Consider the following 27,971-nt stretch of genomic DNA (forward strand, 5'->3'; position numbering starts at 1 on the left):
ATTTTGAACCTTGGCAATTGAAGTCAACAGATCTTAACATGAAAAAAAAAATACAGCAAAATATACCGGTAGTAATAGTGACACAACTAGTAATAGATTTGTTACAGATTTATCTGATTTTGGCTGATTCCCTTCTAAATTTGAGTCTGATATTAGGGTTTATAAATCTATGCAGCCATGTTGTAGAAACTAGGTCCGAACATAAAATTGTTACATCATTATTACTCATATAGAATTTATGTAAACACAGATCGTAATTAGTTTTCATTATAATCATGTTTTACTGCATTTAATGCTATATTACTGTTATACAACTCTGGTCGTTTGTCTACAACACTTAACATCTAGTAGCATGCCAGTACATTACTCAACAATTCTCTGCATTCAACAGTGTTGCTTACTTCTACATTACTCCACAATATTCAACGTGCAGTGATATGATGGTATATCTATACTACATTCCTCAATAATACTCAGTATCCAGTTGTGTGGCATTTCATCTACATCACTCAACAATACTCAGCATTTATCAGTGTGGCAGTACTTCCCCATTACTCAACAAAATTCAACATCCAGCTCATTATTTAAAAAGCCTTCCCCAGGACATCAATCAAACTGCATCCAATTCATATTGCAAAAAGATACAGCGTGACAAATTACAGTACAGATGCTTTCAAAATTTAAAATTAAGCACGGTGTGAATGTGACCATGACAGATTTTTGTCACAAATTGTTTACTTAAATAATTATAATGATTAAAATTATACTGGAACGAAGCAAGATCTTTACCAGAACACAGCAAAAGGACCCGTGTAACAGGGAGATTTAGTGTGTGTACATATGTGTGTATCAACAGACTTTGGCTAAATACTCTGGAGTATCTTTTAATGGATTTGAGGGTTGCTCAGTGGAACATCATTGTAGCTGTAATAGTATCCAAATGAAATCCTAGTGCTGGTTACGATTATATTGCATTATTGTTTCATTGTCAGACATACTCACCCAGACCGTGGGCCGAATAGCAGTCTGAGTGATAACACATTTTAAGACATAAAGCGGACTCCATTATCCAGGAAGTAAGCTATGCTGAAAATCCAGGCTTTCCGCTGGAGGCCAAAGCACCCCGCTGGAGGTGGAAATAAGTTCTTACTTTGGTTTGGTTCCATCTGGTTCAGTTTGGTTCCATCCTAAACGATTTCCCTTAATATTCAGACTCATTAGCCAGCAGCCTGCTCTCATCAAGCATCCCGCACCATGTGACTTAACACTTTTTCACCTAACACTTTGTTTTCCAGTCCAGCAATGTGACAAAATGAATAATGTCTTTTTTTTAATCCCAGGGTCACATATTTTTTATCGAGTGGAGGAAGCCTGACAGTTTTAAGCACTTGTGCTTTGTATGTGTCATGGTGCTGGATTACAGATCATTCGTATCCGTTCCAACCTTCTATTTGCGCTTATGTGAGCATTTCATGAGAACAATGCTTTCTGCTTTGCATTCTGGGAGCTTGGAGGTTTAGACCTTTGACGTGGCTGCATGCAGGCTCCCACACAGCATGGAGATTTCAGTTTGTTTTTTGTTTTTTGTCAAATCCAGCATGCAACAGTGTGACTCACACAACTGTCACATATCTTATTGCTTCATTTAAACATAATTTAGTCTAACTAGGGATTCTCATTTTCCATAAAGCCCCACACAACACCTGTTGATAAACCTAGTGGAAGTTACTGATGCGTTCTGAAATGTTTGTTGAAATGGTTAGGGCTGTTGTCAAATACTGATCAAGTCCAAGACTGTTGTGAGTTTTGAAGGTTCTTCTGACAGGTCAGAGGCGGCAAACTCACAATGCTAATAAATATTTTTTTTAACTTTTGTTTTAGTCTCTGGATAATAAAACCTTGCAGATTTTCTTATTTTTTTTTGCCCTCCTCTGTTTCTGTCTCTCAGGTGAAGCCTGCAGCAGTTTTTAACGTTGCCGAGACTTTTCTTCATTTCATAGCCCTGTGCCGCCTTTCATTGCAGAGGCACCCCAAGCTGACGCACGTGAGCGAGTGTCTCGTGAATCCCAGCTGGGCTCCACTGTAATTAAGGAGGGCCTGTCGAGGGTGACTAAGTTGGAGAAGAATAGACACTGAGCTGTAGTCTCAGCTCTTTAGCTGCTCTGCGCGAGACGACAATAGTCGGTGCCCTAAAAACGCGTGTCACCCCAAAGGAGATTCTTCGCTAGTTCCCTTGTCTTTTTGCCATTTCCAACTTTGTTCATTATATAGCCCCTTCCTTGTCATAGCTGTCAGAAAGCTTTTAACAAAGATGAAGCAGCAAATAACCATTAGGTGTAGCACCTTCGATGAGTGTAAGAGCAGGAAAAGCTTTGCCTCCTATGTGTGGAGAGAAAACTACTATAGCAGTTCCCGGAATAAAAAAATAAAACCTCATGGGGTCGTAGCCCAAATGGCTGCACGGTCTCCCTCGGGCAAGCTGACCTTGTGCAAGTTTTATTTGCCTTTGGAAAAATGTTTAGTGAAAACCCGGAAACAACCTTCCAGTCGTCCACATCTGAAAATCCCTCATCTGGACACACTGTAGATTCCATAATTTCATACAATCCTTCTGCGGATTTCATGCCTGACTGGGATTCTCATTCTCAAAAGAAGACCTCATTCTCATTTCTAGACAGTAGCAAGCTCTCTGCCCTGCCTCCGTAGGGGCCTTCCACCGTTTAGGAATCTTCATTGCTGCCCCTGTAGCTGCCTGCTTCTTTTTCACACTTGGTCCACCGCAGCCTCTGTGCAGTACATATGTCCCTACGGTCGTGGCAGAATAGACTTCCGTGATATTCTGAACGCACCAGTCGATACCAGGATGTCAGAGGTGTAACATGAACGTGACCTGAGTGCCTTCCACCGGACCTCCCCCTCTTTGTTGCAACAGACAGTCTGTTTTTCATCAGCCTTGATTAGACGTTCTTTCTGAGCATGCAGCTTCTGCTTCCTCCGCTCTTCTGTAATCCGTCTTGATCCATGTGGTAATTACATAGCCATATATATATGAGATGCCCCAGTTTTTCTGCCGGTTGAAGGTGATTGAGCAATGTCACGCCGCTGTTTGTGTCCTGCGCTCCTCCATCACTGAGTTTTTTGGTGCATTGCTGCGCCATCTCATGCTTCGGGGTGGAGGGGGTGGAGGGGTGGGTTGGGGGGGAGGGCTGTGCCTGTTAATCACACACCCCAAGGCTTTCTCTTTTAGTGCTCTCCTATTTTTGTCCCGCACCCCGGGTCCCTCGCGTGTTCCCTTCTTCCCGCCCCCGTGCGTCTCTGATTGGCACAGTGTCTGTTTCATTTCCAGAGGTTTTGGCACAGCCAGTTCTACCGCCATTGTCATCCACTAACCCCTTCCTGGCCGAAATTGGACCTAATGTCTTCTCCATCCTGTATTTGCCTTTGGCGATATTTACAGGTCTCTGTCAATCTTGATACCACCCCCCCCCCCCTTCCCCCCGTTACAGCTCCCAGTTGCGGTCAGATCTGCCGACAGGATCGAGGGGTGGGCATCCCTGACAATATGGTGACTTGGGAGGATAATGGGTTATTTCAATTCACCTCTCAATGAGTCAAACTGTGCATGTGGATATAACCTTCACAGTTACTCTAGTGTCATTGTATTGCTGTGATTCACTTACCCACAATGCAACTGTAAGATGTGCAGTGTGTAATATTAATCATTCCCATGCTGGTTAGGGGTGCCATTCATTAGGCTGTACATTTCCGGATTTTTTTTTGTTTATTTTGATTTTCTTGTACGATTAATAAGAGTAAGATGGATGCGATAATTGTTTAATGTTTTTCAATAATGGCATTTTAATAGTAATAGTGCGATGGCAAAAACAATGGCAGTCATTCTGGAGTATAACAATGCCCTTTGTCTGCAGGATCAACTTGTTTTCATTCTTTATAGGTTATTTGAGGTCCTGTGGAGTATCTTGAATTGGATGATATATTATCGCAGTCATGGTGTCGCTGTGACTCAGTGGGTACCTCACTGGCCTCTGTGGTTGTGGGTTTGAGTCCTCTACTCTTCTTGTGTGGCATTTGTATGTTTTATCCCTGTGGGTTTCCTGCCACAGTGCGTACTCCATGGTTACATTGGGGTAATGGATAGCCGCGAGTGTTCAGGCAGTTTTTAATGAACAGAAATGCATTTGTAGGAAAGGCCCGTCAACAAACTGCAAAAAAAAAAAAATTCAGGAGAAAGACATCTGGATTACTCTTCGACATTTTCGACCAAAAAGTACTGTACAGAGAATTCACTAGTAGCTCATGATATTGTTTATATTGGACTACCAGGGCAACCAGTCCTCCAAGGCATGTCCAGGGTAGGTAAATAATTCTAGGTAGTTTTCACACGAGTCATGTAGCCCATGGGATCTGGGCCCCAGTCTGCTCTTTGTTGTTGTGACACGAGGGAGATAGAGAGGGGAGATGCATTAAGGGGAATCAGAGGCGATGATTTTGTTTGTCCTTTAGGTAAAGACGGATGATTCAGTGGGAAGGGTAGAGATTCCTGGAGCAGAGCCCTGCCACAGAAGGTTATGCGGTTACACGATTTCCATTTTGATTCCAGGATCTTGTTCAAACATTAAAACTGGACGCGGGGAATTTGGATTTCACGTCGACGCCTGGTGGCGGACGAACGGATTATGGATATTTAATTATCCTGCTGTCTTTTCACTTGTGTCAGCAATTGCTTGGCTTAATTGGCTCCCCGTCGATGGCTCATATTTCCCGCCTCACTTCAGGGTTTCTGATGAACTATTCCAGTGCTCCCCCGTGTCAGACTCTACCATTCCTCCTCTTCCTTATGTGCATCCTTCTGCATTTAAATCAGTGGCAAACTGTTAGCAATTATTAGCCCTGTTGCTCTCCTGGCTACATCTCCAATATGCGTGTCCCAGAATCTGTTCATTCCCTAAACAATGCCTTATTTTATGTTTTTTTGGGTGTTTCCTTTTGTTTTCCCTTTCCTGTACTGCATTTGTCTGGGTTCCCTGGTTTTTGAGTGATGGAAAAGCACGTATCTGTCACGTGGAGAGCAGAATGAGTCTCTTTGATGCGTCCGAACAAAGCTGACGAGCCTGCTTTTACGTGGGGGCTAATGCATCAAAACAGAACACAGGACCCGGGGGAAACCACAATTGGCCATGCCCAACACCAATCACAAGCAGCCATATTATTTTAGCATTTCAGCCAGAAGTGCAGTTCATAAAGTGCTTGACGATGCTCTCTCTGGCCTTGAATTTTAAAAGATACTCAGAGGAACGATTTTGCATTTTTGGTGCCTGACTTTGAGAAAATCGATACTCTGGAGTAGGTCGTACACATCTTCCACAACATGGAATGATCCAGTGGATTGTTAGCATTCTGTGCCATTCTGCCACAGGTGGGGGCTCAAGTCACTGACCCGCACCTCAGATTCAAGTCACAAATTTGATGACTTGTGACTCAACTGGACAAAACGGATGGAAAGACTTTGACTTGACTTGGACATGAGGGCAAATGACTCGAGACTTGGACCAGATTTGGACTCAATGACTCGAGAAGACTTGAGGTTATATTCCCCCCTCCACAATATAGTCCACACTAACATTAATTTTATGATTTCAGTGTATATTAATTTTCTGCTGTCTGCATTTTCCATTTGGCTGAATGCAAGGTCTGCTGAGATAGTTTGTTGGAAAGATCCATCACTCCGGCATATATATGGATGTAAAAACTATGTGAGGACAACCTACACTGCCTATGAAAGACTCAACCTACAACATATTGTGGTGGGTTTTTGCCGCAGCAAGCTTTAATCACTAAAAGTAACAAAACCCGACATAGGTAAGAACTCAAGTGACATGACTCATAACTCGATTCGGACTTGAGTCACAAATCTAACGACTTCTGACTCGACAGCAAAGAATGATGGAAAGCCTTTGGACTCAACTTGGACTTGAGGGCACATGACTTGAGACTTGACTCGGACTTGCAATGTTTTGACTCACGACTCAACGGAGTTACTTGTTCCTTTCCCTGACCATAACCCTAGCTTCAGTTCACTAACCCTAATATGGAGACTAAGGTTGACACCACAAGCTGTTGGAAAATATGAAATTTCCTACTAGATGGAACTAAACTGTGGTTTCCCATTATATGGGGCACCAGGCCTATCACGAATACACCTTTTAATGTCTGTAAAAGCCATAACATTTCTAACCCTAAACTTAGCTTCAGTTGACTAGCTCTAATTTGGGGACTCAGGGTGACACAACGGGCTGTTGGAGAGTATGAAATTAACTGTGACCAGAGGTGGGGACTCAATTCACTGATTCGCAATTTGACTTGGACTGAAGTCATAAATTTGACTCGGAAAAACTGATGGAAAGACTCGATTTGAACCTGAGGGCAGATGACTCGAGACTTAGATCTGACTTGGACCATATTACTCGAGAAAGCTTGAGGTTATAGTCCCCCCTCTGGAAATACAGTAATAACGTTAATTTGATCATTTTTGTGTAAATTAATTCTCTGCTGTCTGCATTTAGCTGAGCTAGTTTGTTGGAAAGATGCATCACTACTGCATATATATGGGTGTAAAAACTGTGTGAGACCAACCATGACAGAGAGGAGACTCTCTTTTCAACCTATCTCTTCCTATGAAGAACCTACAACATACTGTACTGGGGTTTTTGCTAGCAAGGTCTAATCATTAAAGGTAAAATATCTGACATAGGTAGGGACTCAGGTTACATGACTCGCAACTTAACTCGGACTTAAGTCACAAATTTGATGACGTGACTCAACAGCAAAAAATGATGGGAAGACTTGGACTTGAGGGCACATGACTTGAGACTTGACTCAGACTTGCAATGTTTTGACTCGAGACTTCTTGGACTAACCAAGGAGTGACTTGTTCCCATCCCTGCATTCTGCTACATTACATTCAGTAATGTAGCATTTCAGCACCTCCCAAGATCAATGTGACATGGAAGCATTTAAGAAGGTAATAGTCTTTTAGGAAAAGGTGCGGTAGGCTGCACTCACAAAAATTAATTTAAAGGAAGGGGATTTTCAATACAAGGATGGTCATCTTACTGCATGTTAAATACACATTGAACAGAAATATATTTATGACTCATGAACGGTATGAGGGTAATTTAAACAGAAACATACAGTTGTTCCCGGTGTGCGTATCTCCGTAAAGTCTTGCTCTACATGGTCCGGCCTCTTGACGGGAGGTGCTGACCATTTGTTTTCATTGTTCTTATTAGGAATTCAAATCCCTAAGCCTGTGCCCCCATCCCCCCCACAAAGCTGTTTGTACCTTGCCGCTACAATCCCATAGCATTCCTCTGTCGCCCCAGATCTCACTTCCCTGTATGTGGAAGGCTTTCATACTGTAAGCCACAGATGCTGTCTGGTTTTACTCCAGTGCCCCACCCACTCAGCACCCCCGTGACCCTGGCTACCATAAACAGCTAGACGATGGATGCCTTTATTTACCATAAAACAGAGTGGCTGTTTCCACACTGTATTAATAAACCAGGCTGTATATAGCAATAACCTAAAAGCAGTGTCTCTCACTTCATTTCTCTTCTGGATAAATATTGTGGGGCGCTGTTTTTATTTAGACTTGTTTTCCACAAATGTTCAGTCTTGCAACCTGACTTCCTGAGTCGCTGTAGCCCTGGCTCCTCGTATTGATTCAGTTCCGAGCGGTTTCATTCTTTCGCTGTTTTCTGCAAATGACGCTGTGCTCGTTGGTGTAGCGGCAGGTGTCCGATGCATTTTTACATCGCCCTTGGCCAAATCGTTCAATTCGGTGAAGTTAAAATAATATGACATGTCTGGAACTTTCTCGCCAATTACGGTAGATTAGCATTCCTTGTAGCCTTCGGTGATTTTCTAGAGTTTATAAGGTTGATCCTGTCAACACATATTATTGCCTTTATAATGGATCCTAAAGATCTGACTTTGCCATTAGTTTGGTATATGGTGCCGTCATCAGAGGACTGATGAAGCAGGATGACACAGCACTGCGAGGCAATTGAGGTATCACCGTGTAGGACAGAAGGTGGTGGAGCGGGAACGCTGCAATGTAGGATGTGCCAGGGATTTATTCAGGCTGAAAAAGCACATGCAATACTCTGAATCCGACAGTTGCAACAAGGTCATCACGAGGACAGATTTGTCCCTACGAGACAGGGTCTGAAGCTGGCGTTGAGGGCAGGGGAGAGACTCTGTAGGTACTGTCCAAGATTTAGGGCTGAGACAGACCTCTTATTTGGCCAATTATCCTTGCTAAACCAAGCCTGGAGGACAGGGACTAGAGATTTGGTGGTGTGCGGACTAACAGCACCCACGTGCTCTAGATACATCCATTTTATCTCCAGCCTTTCCTGCCAAGATAACCGCTACAGAACTAAGGAAAGAGATGATCTAATAGCCAGGATTAGCCATGCACTATCGCTCAGTTTGTCGAGCACCTCGTACCTTTTTTCACCATGTCACCCAAACCCACCTCAACACCCCTATCGTCCTTGGGCTCCCTAAAGGAGACCCAGCCAATAAAAATAATCTCCGCTCTTCATCAACACGTCAGGAAAGGTACCGTAAATCAGAATCCCAAACACGCTTTTATTTAGATTAAGTTTAAAAAAGGAAATCGAGGGTGATTTGTTACCTCTGCAAGTTCAACTGAGTTTGAGGTTCTGATGTCATAGCATGCGCAAAGTACAATGAAATTTCTGCAGATTAGAGTACCAAATAAATCCAAGATGATAAGTACAGCGGTCGAGAATAAATAATAATAATGAACAGAAACTGATAGAAAATAATGCCATAGCAGACAAGCAGTTAACATGTGCAGGAGCTGCATTTGGATCAGAATCCAGGGAACACATATGTGTTTAAAAGTTGTCACTGATGGCTGTGCTTTTCTACAATATTCTAATTGCATTTTAAATCTATGTCCCTCTCCTGCAGCAGAGAGATGACTCATTATGGACTCTAAATGACATAAATACAGCGTTCTACAAACGGGGCAGGGGCCCCCATTGAGTTCCCTGGGCGCTGTCGCACACGGTGCCGACCCGGCTTGCAGAACAGTCTGGAAGGGAAGGCAGGTGAACCGGATTGGCCGCGATGCCTGGGGAGGGGGACAGGAATGTGCTCTTGCAGAACTGGGTTGGTGTTCACCCTGGGGCAGGGACAAATGTCACCAGTGACCTTGAGAGGCCAGGTAGCCTGGGGGTGGTGGAACAGCAGCAGTTGCATGAACCTCAGGGGATGGAGGGAGTTTCTGGCATGGGGTGGCGGCTTGGAGTGTGTCTGTGTGTCTGTGAGTCTGTGTGTCTGTCTGTGTGTCTGTGAGTTCTGTGTGTCTGTGAGTTCTGTTATGAGGATCCAATTTCCCCAAAATGTGATTAAAAACCTGTTATTTTCATGTTGTGGGGACCATTTTTTCGGACTCCAGAAAGATCTGTGAATGCAATCAAAAAACTAAAAAAGTCTTGTATTTTGTTTGGTTACGTATAGTTAGGGTTAGGGCTGGGTAGGGGTTAAGGTTGCAAGTGACTCTGCATTTGAAAGCATTTGACTCTGAAAGCATTTTTGCCTTTCTTTTTGATTTTATTTATAAACACTTAGTCGCCACTCTGTTAGATACACCTGAATAGTACTGGGTAGAACCACTTCAACGGTTGACAAGCTATGGGTTCCAGGATTCCGTTCTGCACACCACCGCCATACTGAGCTGTTATTTTTACACACGTGTTCTTCCTGTCAGCATTAATGAGCCCCTTCCTTCTCATCTGAACTCTCTCATTAACAAGGGGTTTTCGGTCATGGAAATGCCTTTGCTTTCATGTTCCTTATACCGTCTTCTGTTAACTCCAAACACTACAGCATGGCTGTTCGCGAGATGCTGGAACCACCATGTGTGGCACCGACAATCATTCCATGTTAAAAATGACTTAGATCAGACGTTTTCAACTTTCTAATGTTTAACAACATATAACAGAATCTCTTGAACCTGCCTGTGTGCTGTATCTGTTCAGCTACATCTACTGTACATGATTCACTGCTTGTAGTTTGCATTAAGGGGCAGATTTACCTAAGAAATTGGACTGCAAGTGCATATTATCTGTGCGTGCGTGCGTGTGTGTGTGTGTGTGTGCGTGTGTGTGTTGTGTGTGTTTGCATAGATCACATTTGAGGACCAAATTGTCCCCAAAGTGTAGTAAAACCTGAAATTTCCCTACTTTTGGGGACATCTTTTGAGGTCCCCATTTGGATAACCTCAGTTTTATAAAAATCTGTGAATGCAATCAAAAAAGTAAAAATGCCAAAAGTCTTGTATTTGGGTTGGTTACTTATGGTTACGGTTAGGGATGGGTAGAGGTTAAGGGTGTTGTGATTGTGATTAGGGTTTTTCCCATAGAAATGAATGGACGGTCCCCATTTAGATAGGAAGACCAACTTGCATGTGTGTGTGTGTGTGTGTGTGTGTGTTTATTTATGTATGTACTTGTATGCGTATATATGGATGTGTACGTATGAATATTTTTACATTTTTATCTTCTCTGCAGTTGTGCCCTTGGTAGATGTTACCTCAGACCCCTCCCAGTAAGAAATTCTTTCGTTCCCTCTGACATTTTCAGTCAATAATCTACAGATAACCCTGTGCTTTGAATTTCAAATGTCTGCCCTCGCTTTGCATGCACCGGCAGATCAAGGTAGGAGCCGACAAAGCCGCCCCTAAACCCTTTACGACGCCACTGGAAGGAGTCAGACCGGTTCGGCCATTTTAAAGGGACGGCTTATGGGGGTCAAAAAAAAAAAAACTGACGTTCATTACATGGAAACATTTCTCCAGTGAAAGAAAAGCCGAATATTTTTTATTTTTTTTTAGTGCAGAATTTCCTGGAAACGGTGGCACACTGGCAGCTACAAAAGAGAAAAACAAGGTAATTTGGGCTTCTGGCGAGCATTAGGGGATCCGTGTGGTCATTTAGGCCGAGAATGGTGAGTGCGCTCAAAGTGCAGCACCCTTCTGAGCCTTCATTGTGGCCCCAGTGGAGGGGGACGCGCTCTAAATTAGCCGGCTCATTTCGTTAGTTTGGGGTAACTTTTCTTTCGTAAAAGCTTCTCCAAGAGAGGTGGAAGATTGCCCATAAATGAAAAGAGCTTTCACATAAATGCAATTTATTTTCCAACGTAAAATAGCAAAACGCTTCCTCCATTTGTATTGTAAGACGGTTCAAGTCATATAATGGCAAGAAGGCAGGTAAACATGATATTTTACTCTAAGGAGGCAGCTTGTTAAGATATGAAGATGATTTTTACCAGTTTTGTCCACAAATATGTACGTTATTTCATACTGTGATTTGACTACTCCTATTTAAAAAGCCATGAAAATGCCCATCTATACAGCAAGAAAATGAAAGCAACATATGATCTTAAAGGATGGAGTAGGTGAGAAACTGAGCAAAATGCACTCAATCAAAGTTTCAGCTGGCAGGGGGAGCACTCAGGAGGACTTTCCATCATCGTGCTGTTCCCAGATGAGCCTTGTCCTCATATTCAGAAGCCGGCGTACCCGAACACAAAACAGGAAGGCTCTGTTCTGCTGCCTGTGTGATTAAGTCTTTTTTTGGGTCTCAGAGAAAGTGCAGCAAAAACCAAACTTATTATCACATAGCTGTACAGTTTCTAGAACAGTGTAGGATCACGGTGAACATTCCTATGCCAGGAAACAGAGCCACGCCCTAGAGAGGATGCCAGTCCATCGCAGGGCGCACACAGTACAAGGCACCGGTGTACCAGTCCCATAATACGCCGACATGAACGTGAATGGGCTGGGAACATGCAAACTCAACACAACAAAATATTCCTGTGCTACTAGGTTATTTGTGGGAGGTTGCAACCATTTGTAAGGAAGGTGAATTATCTTTTGCTTTTAGCGATACTTAGACTACCTCCGAAGAAAGAAAAAAACTCTAATTTGAGTCCAGAAATGTCAAGAACAGAAGGCCGTAGACATTTTTAACCGTCTGACCCTGAGAACAAAAAAAAAACATGCCCTTAAGTAGAAATGGCAATGATTACTGCCAATTATGAATACCTTTTTGTTGCATCCATTAACTTTCAGTTATTCAAGCTGGAAAATTAAAGTTATGTTTCAAATAGCCTGTCATTTGCAAAAGACAATTATATGTGAACCTTTCAGACAGAAGACCTCTCTGTCTTTTCTTTTGTTTGTAAAAAAATATGTTTTTATTGCATTCAATAAAGTTAGTTACTTTGAAATACCTTTAATATGTCAGTCTGAGCCAGATGTACAGCTGAGGAGTGCCGTGTTTCAGACGTAAAAAGATGTTCTTTAAAAACGATTTGAACTCTTCGGGTCAGGATAAGGGCTAAAAGCTACACATGCTTTGTTATAAAATTGCAAGGAGCTTCATTTAATGCCCCCCCCTTCTTTTGAAAAAGGATGGAAATGGTATTGTTAATCAGTCAACTGTGAGCTTACCGAGAATTTCATGTCAAAACAATTAACAGTTCTTGCACAAAAAAATCTAAATAGTAACAGTAGTTTTTCTCCTAATTCTGCAGCTGTTCGGTGTGAAATAATTAACTTTATTGGGTGGAAATCAACTTTTGAACAGTTCAGTGTGTTAATATGGATACACTGAGTGTAAACATGCGTGAAAGATACATGAAAGATGAAAGATATGAAACACGGTTATTTGCTAAAAAGCTGAAAGATTTTTTTTTATATATATAATGAAATGATTCCCTACTATTCCATCCACCCATAAATCATATGTCTTTTCCAAGTCTACAAAACACATGTAGACTGGTTGAGTAACTGGGAATCACCCTTCAGCGTGGTGGAGGGGCATGCCTGCCTCTGGGATCCTAGGAGCTATATTGTTGTTGTCCATCCATGGAAATTCCGTCCATCCATCCATCCATCCTTCTTCTAAGCTTTTATGTAACGCAACTGTTATTTGAGAGCTTTTTGATTAAGCTTGCAAGCTTCTTCCGCTATGGCTTTAACATTCCTTGCCTACAGGATTTATTCTTTCATTTGCCCCAGCTGCACTCACTTTCGGGGTCTTTTTAAGGTATTCTTATTAAGTTAGCATTAAATTAAATAAGTCACAATGTGTGTTTGAAGCCTTGGACGATCTTCCCCCATTTACTGTAGGAAATAGGAATAGGGAGGCGAATTGAGGCGCTAATGACATGTGCCTGACGTGGAAGGATAGGGTGATGGTTTAATTGCGCCAAACACCATCCACGTGTCATATTCTGTGATTAGTATTCTGCACTACTCAGTCAATGGACTTTTTTAACGGGGCGCGACAGAATATGACAGATTTTTAATTTACCTTTTTTTTTGGTCTTTGTTTTTGCGCTAATCAGCTGCAAGGTGAGCCTCTTATACCAAGACAAGATCAGCACGTCAGCTTAGCTCTGAACTGCATTTATGCAGGTGTGGTGCTCAGTGGTGGCAGTGGGTAATCTGGGGAAAGCACATCATCGGATGAAATCAAAGAACATCTTCAGACCACAGGGTCACAGGGATGGCCTGGACCCCATTCCACACAACCTAAGACTGGAACTGGGATGGCAGTCCGTCACAGGAAGCACACACAAACACAAACACAATGGAGGGGTTAAGAGTCACTAATTCACCTTTTTCTGTGGAATGTGGGATAAATCCCAGAGAGCACTGAGAGCTCATGTAAAATCCACACACACAGAATGGTGTGGGATTCAAACCCACAACCATTACAGTGTGAAGCAATAAAACCACCTAATCCATCACCATGCCAACCAACCAATGTTTCATTTAAGTGAATTAATCTGTATTTTTTTTCAGATGATTTGTTCCTGCAGTGTTTAGTAATCCAAGCTAGTCTTTTGCATTAGGAACAACATTAAAAAAAAACAATGATTACGGAATTGTTTTCTTTCTGTCCAGCATTGTAATGGCAGGTCATTAAGAAATGTTTTGTAATAAAAGGTACCCCTGAATTGCCACAATTTAAGAAATAAAAGGGATTAAAGATACTTTGGCCAAGGGTATGTCAATCAACACATTGCAAAAGTCAAATACTGCTGATAACTGTCTTCAGTAATATATTTTACACACACAAGCATTGTGGAAAGGAAATTGGACATTGGTTGGCCCGGGAGGGGAGGCATAGTGGGTCTGTTATGTCTTAGGCCTTAGGCAAGAAGAAATTGTTTTGAAAACTGTGTGTCCTCACTTCATGATAGCTGCCTGCGGTTGGTTCCGCAGACCCTGAAGAGAGATCAGACCTTGGAGAGATGAACAGTGAAGCAAGGGTGGGGGGGGGGAACAGCCTACAGGAAGAGACTCAAAGCTGCCCCAACTGGTGCACAAAATGTTGTAGTTATGAAGTAGTCGCAGTAGGCCATACGCAGGACAACTAAATATTTACAGTGATATAATCAATACCTATATTCATATCTCAAGTAGGAGCCTAGCAGTCAAAACATGATCTGGTGAATTGAGGAAAATGGGTGGATTTCACCTTGCTGCCACGGTGAACCAATAGAGCGAGAGAATTGTGTTTGTTATGCGTTTGAGCTTGGTTTGTTAGTTTTTAGTGACCAATCAGGACGTGGAAGTCCTTATTTGGAACTGATAATGCTCGGGGTACCTGGTGCCAGAGTGTGAGGGGAGCACTTTGCTGGATTGTGCGAATAAAGGAGATAACTTTGCTCAGCAACTGAGAGGTCCGCAGTTTTATTTATTAGAGGGGATTTATAATTTTTCTACCACAGCATAAATACAAACGCACATGCATGCATATATATATATATATATATATATATATATATATATATATATATACACACACACACACATGCACAAAGTACTTCCAGTTCCATTTCCCTTTGAGATTATTTGAATGCAGAATCTTTCTTGTTTACTTGCCACATTTTTCGGAATAAACAGATATATGATAAAATCATGTATGATAAAATCATGTATGATAAAATCACGTATGATAAAATCGATTCAGCTCTCCCCGCAGATTCAGTCCAGACTAATCAAAGTACACTCTATGGTTCTTTTGTTGTATTTCGCCAGAGGCAGGTTAGGCAGGGATAGACCCAGGGGTCCCAGAAGCTCAGTGAGAGCGTGGATGTGCAGAGCTGGCAGGGTGAGACCCTGCAGGGAGGGGCGGCTGTCTGCTCCAGTGCGCTGCCCCCTTCCCCGTGTAGCAGACGGGCGACCTCAGCACTGCGGCACCTATCAGCTTTGAGGTGTGAAGTCAGGTTTAGCTTTTTCTTGACCTGCTTACATAACCATTTAACCATTGTTAATTGGATCAAGCAGCTTAGCAGGCACTTTTATCCTGAGAAAATGATGAAATGTACGATTAGGGGCTTACGGATTCCTGCAGCTGAGGCAAAAATTCCCGGCTGATCCGAAGCCACGCTCGTCACGTCAATGGCGATTCAGGGTGTGACCCTGCCTTGTGCACTGTGCTTCCTGGGATGGGCTCCAGCCTAACTGGCAGGGGGGGCAAATGATAGATAGATGGATGGATGGATATATATTATTTTCAATCATCCATCTTCTAAGCTCATCTCTTACAGGGTTGTGGATATATTCTTTTCATACACAAATCAATCGATCGATCAATTCCAGATTCAATATAAGTGCTAAGTTCAGTCCAGTCACTTCCACTGTTCATTATTGTTGTACGGATTACTGCACATATATAGCTAGATAGGTAGCTTACATCATCGTTAATTGTGAATATGAATCGCAATTGGTTTGTTTCATGTTGACACTGACATATTTGCCGCACTGATAACTGTTCTGTCGAAAAATACTACCTATCGAGACATGCTATCGAGCCTTTCTGCGCATGTGCAGTTCAACCGTTTTGGGATTATGGTTCGGTTTTAGGGGTTAGGGTTAGGGTTAAGGTAAGGGTTTTGGGGGGTTAGGGTTAGGGTAAGAGTTAGGGTTAGGGCTATCTACAGTATTAGCACTACGGTAGCATTTTTCAACAAGGCAACATATATCGACAGAACAATAACAATCCATGTAAGTCCATTAAAACACTGAACCGTTCACTGAAGGCTGTGTGAAGATAAGTTTCAGTGTGCGGTGCTAAGGGTTATGCTGTCGATTAGTTTATTTTGTAAAATATTTCTGAGAAAATGCGTTTCTTTGGGCTACTGACGGATTTCTCATTGGACAGTGATGATAAAACGTTTGCAGACAGGGTCAAGAGATTCTGCTATGGGTCACCAAAGCTTTGGAATGGGGAAGGCGTGTGGTCTAATCAATCAGTCATGGTGGTCCCAGCATCTGAGAAGCAGGCACCATTCTGGGAGTTTCCCACATTACAGTGTCTAGAGTTTATGGACGATGGTGCATTAAACAAAAAAATATCCCATAAGTGGCAGTTCTGAGCGCTTAACCATCTTGTTAAAGAGAGCGGTCGTAGGGGAAGGGCAAAATCCCCATGAATCGAACTCCGTAAGGAGAGTTTTGGTCCGTTAGCTAATTAGATAGCTACTAATTACTGTTAACCAATGATTAGCTTTCGTACAGAGCTTCTCTGTATAAAAGCTCATTCCCACAGAGCAGAGCGTTTATGGCAGGATGGCCCGGCTTCATTATCAGGGAAAGGGTACGGTGACACGCGCCCTCACGGGACCTCGAACCGCTGACTCTATTTACTCACCAAGTTCCTTAACCGCTAAACCACTCGCTGTCCCCAGACAGAGAGCAGCCAATCCACAGGCTCATCAGCCACCCACACGCTCCTGGATTTACACACGGCTCATAGGCTAACTCTCCCTATTGATCCGTTTATTCCGGTTTACGCCCTCAATGGTGTCCTGGCCACCCAAAGTGTGTCTCTAACGGGCCGGTGATGCCGCGTGCTTCTGACCTTTGCCATAGTGGGGAGCTTGTAGACCTAATTAGGAAAAGTGTTGCTAGGAGGAACATTCCCGCCCCCTGTGAGACCAATTAGTATTGATTATTGCTAGTTGTGTAATGTGGGCATAATAATTTGTATAAAAAAAAAACATTTATTTTTCTGTGGAAAATGTCTTCCTCGTATCACGAGGTAAATGGTGGCAGTTATAAAATGCAAGGCAGTTAATTGTGCAACGCTTTTGCTGCGCAATGAAATGGAGTGCTCTCCGTATAATAACTGACTCATAAATTATTCAGCAAGATGGCATAGCTTACAAGCGAAGGATCATGATTGGGGTTTTTTTTTTTAAACGCGTTCCTCCCAGGCCAAAGGTTCGATGAATCTCCCGGAGTTTGAGGAGAAATACCTGCAGTTACTTATAATGCATCAGGAGTCTAAAGCAACCTCAGTGGATTCATAAGTACTGGTTACTGCTAATTTAACTGTCTGCAGTGTCTCCCTTGGTGCCCGTGCATGTCCACGGTGCTCAAATAGCCACCCAGACGGAAAAAAAACGCAATGAGAATTAAATTGTAATGACATTTATAATGCATGGTGTTTACCATGAGCACCATAACTGACCTGATTTGTTTGTAGAAGACACACAATTACATTCTGGCAGAAGTAAACATTGTAGGTTTTGCTGCAGGAAAGAAAATGGAGCGTGTTGGAAGGTTTTGCCAGTGGTGTCACGCAGAGGAGACGCTGACTGTCACACCATCTGCCGACTACAGGGGGCAGAGGAGGTGAGGCCGTCCCCGGTCATTCGTGACAAGAAGATGGAGACCTGCGAGTGTCCAGAATCTTGGTGGAACGCGAGTCTCCACGGTCCAGCTGTAATTGGAGGGTGTTCAGTGCCGTGGCGATTTCAGGCCCTCCAGCTGACGTGTCTGTGATGGAGAAATTGCCCTGTTAGCGTCCGCCTAATACACAGCGCTTACCCTTCACTTACAGGAGTGTTTGTGAGGTGATTCTGGAAAACTGCCGGCTACTGTAGCTGCAGCATGGGATGCTGTTGCTGAGGCTTATTCTGAGTGATCCCTGCCTTTGTCAGTCCCGTTGCTTCCTGCCCACCCATCATCTAAAAGCTCCTCTGGTTTTATTGATGCAATCTCGCTTCCCCATCCCGACCCCAAATCACCCCCATCCCCCCCACGCCATCCCCCCCAAATCATTTCTCCCCCTTTTACACTTTCTGCTTCACCTTCTGCTTATTCTCTGCAAACCAAACTAGGCCGCTACTTTCCTTATTTACCGACTACATCCGTCAGGGTCAAGGTTCTTTCCGGCGTGTGCGCTTGTTCCTCATTTTCAGCAGTCTCTCTTTCTATTTCAGCACAGGTGGGATAACAAAATCAGTTCTCATGTTTGTTTCTTTTTTCGTGCACGCTCAAACCAAAATCCCTCCCCTGTGTAAACCCCCCTGACACGCACGCCCACCTGCTGATTGAATTTTGATCCCAGATATTGGCTTCAAAAGGACTGACTGTGATCCCCCTGCTCCCCCCCCGGAATCCCTTCTCTTCATCACATGACTGACTTGATCCCCGTCCTTTTCCAGGCCAAGGGGGTGCGGGGGCAGACGACCCGTAATAACAATAGTCTAATTAGCGATGTGAGATTATGCTTGGAGGGTGCTGACGTGTAACGTCTCCCGGAGAGGATGGCACAGCATGGAATATTAACCTCCCAATAACGGTCACTAACCACGTGCCCAATATGCTAAAGGAATCAAAAAGTCTTTCCAGACTTCATTCGTATGCAAATTAACTGCTGCTCCTCAGATGATATGAATTCTGGCGTTTAATTAACTCCCTTTTTAAGAGCTGATTACTTTTGAATCGTCGGGTTGTGCGAATTGTGTGGTGGTGGGGGAGGGGGGGTGGGGCGTGGCGTTTTAATAATAATGAATAGCCATCATCAGCAAACAATGAGAGGGCTCAATTACACCCATTACTGTACATATAAACCGGCAGAGATGCGGGTGACCTGGCTGTGACCCATGGGCACTGTGCCCCATGTCACTCACCATCTCAGGAGTGGGGCAGGGGGTCGTCACGCAGCTTTATGTGCTCTATGTGGTCTGTGACAATAATTTGAGGTGTGCCAATAGGGCTGTAAGAAAAGTTACTATCTCCTTTGAAAAGTAGCAGGAATACACTATATGGACAAAAATACAGTGACACCCATAGTAATTACAGGAAGAGGACACTTAAGCCACACCCACTGCTGACACACTGGTGTATAATTAATCACACAGCCATGCATTCTCCAGTATTAAACAATGGCGGCAGAATGGATGGTCATACAGAAGATGTTCGTCAACCTGGCACCATCATTGGATGCCATTGGACACCTTTCCAACAAGTCAGTTCTCCACATATCTGTCCTGCTAGAGCTGCCTGGGTCACCCACAAGTAAAGTGACTGTGAAGTGGAAACATCTGGGAGCCAGTTCAGCTGTGAAGTGGTAGGACACACAAAGTCACAGAAAGGGACCTGATCACCTAACATCAATACCCAAGGCGAATGGCAGCAAGTGCCACTAGCCTTTCTGGATAAGACTGCCTACCCCTGCTCTATAGGCATACACAGTCTTCCGCAAATTATTTATAATAGTAATGATATTCTGCCTATACAAAGCAAACATACATCCATCCTCCATCCTTTAGTCATGATTCAGCCGGGAGCTCATCCCAGGATACACAGAGCTGGGGACACGCCCTACGGATAAATGTGGGGCTACGGATGAATGTGGGGCTCTGAGCCACAGCAACCGATTGTGAGTCTGTAGTGTGGGAGGCGAACCTGGAGAGACGCAGAGAGAGCACGAGGACTCCGGAGACATGCAGCAGCCCGCAAGTGTAGAGATGTGCGGTCACCGTTCCATCCCACCATGCCCCTCCACCAGCAGACACACGACAACGCAAGGACAATATCCGCTAAAAACATTCACAAACAACAAAGCCAACGAGACAACGGTTTGCCGTGTTTATAGAGTCACTCAGACCTTTGCTGTGTATAAAACGGGCTGTAAGTGTCAGTTTGCGTTTGATTTGAATCGGAGGCATTTTTCTCCTCTGGCTTTTTGCTGTCCCGTTTCAGGCCTGGGGGTGGCAGATATTGGCAATTTTCCCAATGCGGCATTTTCCGAGTGGCACGGACTTAGCAAATCGCCAACGGTGCCCCCCAACCCCGGACTTTTACCATCGCAAATTGTCTCAACCACCGCATGGGCTTTGACTGCCACTGGGCCCGGGCACCAGCGCCGAGCTGCAAGCCCTATCCCAGCATCCCCTTTGTGGTTCATGGGGAAGCGCCTTCGGATCCAAGCCTTCCCGGGAACCTTATCACGGCCTGCCAGAAGCTAACTCGACCGCAGAATAGTGCAGAGCCTCATGTATACTTTGGCATTCGGATGTCCGTCTATCCATCTTCCAACTGGTGATTCAGTAGAGGGTCACAGGAAGCCTGGAGCCTATCCCAGTAAGCACTGGGCACAAGCAGCGGACACCTGGGATGCCAGTCCAGCACAGAGGCCCCCGCCGAATAGAGACGCCAGTTCACCTGACCGCATATCTTTAGACTGCAGGAGGTACAGGAGTACCTGGGGGGGGGGCCTACAGAAACACAGGAAGAACATGCAATCTCCACACACAAAGTCCCCGCCCTGGAGGTATGATGCTGCGGGGCTTTTCAGCAAACCACCCCCCCCCACCCCATTCTGGCTGTCATTTAACAGCTGTAATTAGGTCAAATTCGGAAACTGCCATTCAGCATTAGAATGTCATTACTTTATCCATCCATCTTTCAACTGCTCATCCTGGTTAGGGTCATGGGGGGGGGTGGGGGGGGGTAGGCTGGAGCCTCAAAAAGCACAGGGGCACACCCAGGACGGGGATGCCTGTCTGACGCTGGGCACACACACACACACACACACACACACACAATACTGCATCATGGGCAAATAATGGGCACCACTTTGCTTAAGTGCATGTCTTTGGACTGTGGGATTAAATCCATGTGATGTGGGGGGGGGGTTTGCCCCCCACTGCGGCCCTGTGTTATCACTTTATCACCTCTTGGAAACAACGGACAGGCTGGTTGAAAATAAAGTCATCCGTTAGGGAGTGGGTGTGGGGGGGGGGTGGCAGAGCAGAAGTGGGGAGGAGATGTTATCTCTTTCACCTTCTTGATCACAGAGCTAATAAAGTTAACCTGCAGCTAGGAGACGAGGCTTTTAAAAACCCAGGTCTGCGGCTGTCAAAGCAGTTTGGCGTCTGCAAAAACTCTTTAATACTTTTTTTTTCTGGTTCGCTTGAGTGTGTATTTTGTGTGTATAAGAACAGGCCTTTTAAAGAGTGAGTGGGATTGCTGGTGAAATCGCAGAAGGAGAAATGTCAATGACACTCACCTGCCAGTATAAACATGGTTATTAAGTAAATATGAAGTGATTAAGGAGGAACGTTCTACGGGGAAATGAGAGTAACCCCCCCCTCCGGAGGAGGGATGTAAAAACGGGGGAAGATTGCAAGTAGTGGCCTGTAGTTCTCGTGTAAGGCCACAATTTAACTTCATCACCTGAGTGTGAAAAGGGTCATATTAGACACATTTATCCAAGGTAACAGGAAGGTATGTGGATCCCGCCACTCGACACGGCTGAATGTATTACCAGGTAATTCAAGATAAGTACCTCGCTGAGGGTCGTAATGACAGATCCCTTCCAGGGACCTGAACCTTTTGCTTTTCAGTTAAGTTCAGCGTCTTAACCATTCCCGTCAAGGCCAGTCACCAGCGGGGCCTGGCACGCTTCTGTGAGAGCAGCGTAGCTGTCACACTGACTCTCGGGGCTTATCAATCATGCTGCAGGGATCAAAACAGAGAAATAAGACTGTAAATCACCTTCCTGCTTTACAGGTGTACGGGCACCAAGCAGAAAAAAATTGCACTGGAGAGCAGGAGCGGAGTATTTGAGGTAGTAAACAAGTCTATGGATGGAACCCAAAGGGAACAAAGACCAGCACAGCAACTAACAATACATCCTAAAGACCACCGAGCGTCTCCATTGTTGGAACTCCATAGGGAGACCCCTAAATGTCGCAGATCTGTGCTTTCAAAATGAGCCATGTGATTAATTTGCATACTGTGCATATGTTTATTCTGGCAAGAAATCGTTTTATGAAACGTGGGGAAAACATATGTCAGGCTGTTGTGATCTATATCAAAAAAAAATATTTTCAGCAGACAGTTTTTCTGCGTGTTATTAATTAACATTTATACTGTTAAACAAAACATAAATCACTACCCTAAAATATTTTTTGCGTTGAAGTATTTCAAAGGTTTGAGGTTACTGACTTCCTTTAAACGTTTTTTTATAATTTTTAACCAATAACATTGAAGTCATTATCAATTTTTCATATTAGTTATTTTTTAAATCCCGTTTTACAGGAGCTGTAGGGCTGTATTTTAAATGGGTTTCTCACAGCCTTTGGCATAAATTTAATAAGATCTTCCCATTTTGTTCCATCAAGGGGTATTTTTTTTAAAATAATTTAATTAGCTATAAAACAGAGTTCATTTCCATTTCCTTGGGCATCTGGGTGCCTTTTTCAACCCAGCATTATGCACATGGGCACTGCAGATATTTTCTGTATTAAAATATGAGAAATATAGTCCAGTTAGCCATTCTGTTTTTTGTTTCTTCCCTTATGGCTTCGTTCTTGTTTGTATTCAGGTACATCGTCTTATTGGCCTGCTACTGCATCCACTGCACTTCTGAGTTTAGCCTTTTAAGTTCGTATTTTACCTCTAAAGGAATATTATTTGTGTTTATTAATTGATCTCTCTCGCAGTCATCTCTAGCCAGGATAACTTTAGATATTCACTTTTGGGTCACCGCTCTTGCCACACGATTCAGAAATACTAAATAAAAGTATCAGCACAACAATGGTTTTTGTCGACAACGGGGCAAACTGAGATGAATGAGATCCATTTAACTGCGCTAAACGGCTGTTATTACCGAGGGCTGCGGCAAATGAATTGAGTCCAAGATAACGGCGGCCACAGCATACAATAGGCGTCCCCGTGAAGCAGGAGATCGACCATCTTGCCGTTCTGACCACCGCGGGTCAGCGGAGAGAGATTCGCCGGTCTCTCTAATCTCTAGGCGCCCAGCTCGCCATTATGTGCCGACGGGTACCAGTTAAATTATATTTAAAAAATCTGCAGCCACCGCTGTCTTTTCTTTCAGACTTAGTCATACAGGCAAGGTTCTATATATGTGCCCTAAGTGTGTGCATTGTGTTGAAAATCCCACAAATACATCTTATACAATAAAGGAATAAGTAAGATGGTTGTGATCCACTTTACTGGCAGAATGAGTCAGGCTGTTTCATTATATTTTAAATTACAGCTTGATTACTGTTTATTTTGTGGATGCTGACTGTGCAAGGAGTTCTTGGGGGGGGGGGGGGTTGGGAATGGCTTGGTGGGGTTCTTAATAGGGGTTCTTAAATTATGTAAAATTATACACCAGCACTTTGTACACAACAGGTTTTTACCACTTTTCCATTTATTTCACAAACTGGAGATTTTTTATTCTTCTCAAACATTGGAAATTTGAGTGAATAACTATAAGTGAAAATATAATTCAAATAAAACAAGTTTCATTTATAACGTAGAAAGAGTATGTAACAGTGCACGTCTGACATCATATTAACTGGTAGTGTGTTGATGGCAGAGTCAGATTGTACGTTTCATCCCATGGAACAGAGCAGTATTAAATATCCCATGTAGAAAGAATGCCTCGAATTTTTATAACCGCTAGAGGAGGTTATTTTGATGAAACAAAGATATGACTCAGATATATGATTATTTTTTTGCTAATAAAGGTACTCAAATGGTGAACATACTGTAAATTTATTTGTTAGCAAAGAATATTGAGTGTATTTTTAGTAAATGTTAAGTGAGTAACATACAGACTTAGAAAATCTCAGTGTGTGTCAAAATTTTTGACTGGTAGTGAATGTAAAACTGGGCTCAAAGTGACATTTTGCCAGAATTTCTAGGCGTGTCAGTTTGATTATAAGTCGCATTCTCTGCTTGCTTTCAGAGCCTCCGAAACGGGGGGGGGGGGGGGGTCTTCCTCCCCTTTTTGTATCTGTGACCTGCTTTTTTCTGACTGGAAGAGGGACCCTGGAATTCCACGTTCCCCAGCGCCCAGCCATATCCCCTATCCTCACTTCGCTTGAGCAGGACCCCCCCCCCCCGTGTTATCAGATGCAGTGGCGAATGAACGGGGACCTGGCATATTGTATCTTCCAGCGAGTAAAAAGCCGCAGGGCTGGTGGGGGGGGGGGGCGGGGGGGTTAAGAGAAGATGCGGCAAAGCGGAGGGAGGCCTGCAGCAGCCCCGGATGCTACATCACCCGGCTTCTGCAGTTCAAGGAATCTCATTGTGGGACTGCTTACCCCCGTCGCCCTGCGATGTTTGCTTAATATAGCGCCTTCAAATGAAGATCAATGGCGGGCCGGTCACTGCAGAGGTTCTCCTGATGGAAGGGTTTTGCTCCAGATGCTCATATCGGGAATACAGATGATAGAGTGTGAGGAGCGTGGCCAGCCTCCGCGGTCAAGTCGTCCCAGAACAGATGCGTTTAATCCGACAGCCCCAGGGCGTCGATCACCAGGCACGCCGGGGTCTGCCATGTCTACCATCATGAATGCCTCAATCTGTTTTAGGGACCCCTTTCGTCCTCCTGGTGCAACGGGCCGATTAACCCGGGGTCTCCTGTGGGGGGGGGGGGGTCCTGTAGGTGGGCTGGCTGTGTGGACGTGTGCCTCCGCATGGCCGTGCGCCAGCTGAATCTTCAGCATGTGCCTCGACTGCGTCAGTACTGCAGATATTCCGGACATAGTTCAGAGCAGTACGGAATATCTTGTCCATGGGTTTTTGGGATTTCGCTTAAAATGCAGATACCTACTGTACCATGCTTGTATATCTCATCTTGCTCTTCTGTAAGAGGCACAGACCCTGGTAAGTGCAATGCTTGGGGTGAGAGCGCAGGGGCAGCCATTTTCTCTGCCCCCCCCCCCCCCCGGCACTTCGGAATCCTAAACCACAAACAATGTTCTTCTTATGTAAATACATATTAGATGCAGAGGGTCAGCAAGATAGGCTAAACACATAGTAATACATGGATATTAAGGATTTAAGAAGGGCTAGGCTCACTGTTTGACTTCAAAATGGCTTCTCGGAATGCTGTCATACAGGCGCTGTATATATTCCTCAATAAATAAAAACTCCATCTTTAAGAGATGAAGGATGTGTAAATTGACTTCACACTCTCTGCTCTTGAACCTTCCATAAAGGTTTAGCGATGCTTAAACTATGGAAGGTGTTTCATTTCGTACTGGTGTCCATGAGGACACTCCTGAATGGGTGAATTATCATCTGGAAGAGTATAAATGGATGGTGTTCAGCATATGGGTGGACAGTGTTCAGCATATGAGTGGACAGTGTTCAGCATGAGCGGACGGTGTTCAGCATGAGCGGACGGTGTTCAGCATGAGTAGACGGTGTTCAGCATATGAGCGGATGGTGTTCAGCATGAGTGGATGATGTTCAGCATATGAGTGGACGGTGTTCAGCATATGGGTGGACAGTGTTCAGCATGAGTGAACGGTGTTCAGCATATTGGCGGATGGTGTTCAGCATATGGGTAGACAGTGTTCAGCATGAGTGGATGATGTTCAGCATATGGGCGGACGGTGTTCAGCATATGGGTGGACAGTGTTCAACATAAGTGGATGGTGTTCAGCATATGGGCAGACGGTGTTCAGCATGAGTGGATGGTGTTCAGCAAATGGATGGACCAGTTACTGTGAAATGGCCTCTCATTCCTGACATTTACATTTATTTATTTGGCAGGCATTCAAGTGAAGCAGATAATACATAACAAGCATTCAGCCATCAAGGAGCCAACTTACTCTCTCCAGATGCAAATAAATCCAGATGGAGGAAAAGAGGTGAAAGATGACTCATCAGATCATATTACTTCTTTCCATTGCTCATGGCCCTGGATTTGTACTTCTTGCACCAGATTGTCTTTGTGACTTGGCCTTGGATAAAAGTGATTTCTGAATTGCAGCCCTGTCATAAATTGCAGCTCTGTGAAGCTCAGGACATGCAGTTTTTGTTGAGACTGGGTCAGACAGCAGCTTACTCAGTTCTGTGGTCATTTTTGAGGTTATATTTTTATGGTGTTTATCAGTTATCCTGTTCGGTGTCCATCTGCTCCTGCCGATAAGCTTAGACTTGCGGCCTCTGTTCCTGGCTGATGCAGTTTGCCCGTGTTGGCATTTGCCGTCATGATTTTTGAGACCATTTCCCTTGAAGCATTAAATTATGTAGTTTTTCTGAATGATTCACCTGTAATCCAAGCACTAACTATTAAACATCTTTGGAACTGTTAACTGCTTCATGCAGTTTTAAAAACTCGCCAATCAAAGTGCTGATTATCAGATGTCATTCACAGCTGATGCAGACTCTTAAATGGCATCCAGCCTAACATGACTCAGCTCTGTCGCTGTGTTTGTAATTGTGGTTTAGTCACTTCGAACTTAAAGTCCTTTTTCTTGTGGCGTTCCCACTGTTTTGTCCATCCATTATACATACACATGTATACAAACATATTACATACAAACATACTATGCATTCTGTCAGTATTTAGCAATAATATTTTGCGGCTGGATTTTGGCTTGTACTCCTCTCACAGGAGTTTATTTCGGGAAATGTGAAGAATTCCTAAGAACCGAAGTTCAGCCGCGGATTATCCGGCTCCGGAATGCGATATTGCCGAGATCTAGCCAAGGATTTTTGCTCTATTTCTGCTCCTCTGCCTCAGTCCACGCCGTCGGCTGTTGCCTGCCAGGCTGGTCTTGGGCGGCCCTCGCAGCATCGCAAGCTAACAGCCAGCACTGCGGAAAAATATCATAACAACAAGGTCTATTTGTTTCACAAGACAAATCGCTGCCATGACTTGTTTTTTCCTTGTTGCTTGGAGGAGAGCGACAGTCCAAATCTCCAGACAGCTCATGGTACACCTCTCCCTCCCAGCCGGGGTCGAGGCACATGTGCAAGCTACTTTGAATCGTTATTAAACAAAAGATTACATTTCCTTCAACTTAACATGAAGATGTGGTTTGTGAGTCTGATCCGATTATGCTAACAGGTCACCCTGAACACATGCTTGACTTATCAAGTACAAATAATCTTTTTCTTTTCCAGTGGGCGGTAGTGCAGTGGTTGGCATTGTTGCCTCACACCTTTGGGACCTGGGTTTGAGTCTTGTGGAGTTTGCAAATTATGTGTGTGAATGGTTTGAGTATTCTGTGAGGTGCTGGTACCCTACCCTAGGTTATTTGCTGCCTTCCACTCATAGCTTCCCAGATAAGTTTCTGACCTTACATAGAAGAAGTAGGTGGAAAAAAACGGATGCAGTTTTCCAATGAAAGTTTTAATTTAGAGCAGGGGTGGGAAACCTGATCCACAGAGAGCCGCTGTGGGGGTGGGTTTTTAGGATGACCTCTCAATCAGGCAATAACAGTGGGTCTCCAAGACTGGAGTTGGGAACCACTGCTTTATTACTGGCTGATTGAGAGGTCATCCCAAAAACCCGCACCGGCCCCCCATGGATCAGGTTCTCCACCTCTGATTTAGAGGAAGCAGAGAAATTACAGTGGGTTTATTGTGTGACTGGATTTGAAGTTTACTGTTAGCAATTACCGTTGCCTGTTCTTCTGAGCACTTTGGCTGTATTTCACTTTGTTGAAGCTTGCTTAAAATATCAGAGGCGAGGTGGCGTGCGGGGTATTTCTGTATTACATCCATCAGAGACACGAAGCCCCGAGAGAACATGGATACGGCTTTATTCACAAGGGCGTGA

Source organism: Paramormyrops kingsleyae, chromosome 19, assembly GCF_048594095.1.
Source record: "Paramormyrops kingsleyae isolate MSU_618 chromosome 19, PKINGS_0.4, whole genome shotgun sequence".
Classification (NCBI taxonomy): Eukaryota; Metazoa; Chordata; class Actinopteri; order Osteoglossiformes; family Mormyridae; genus Paramormyrops; species Paramormyrops kingsleyae.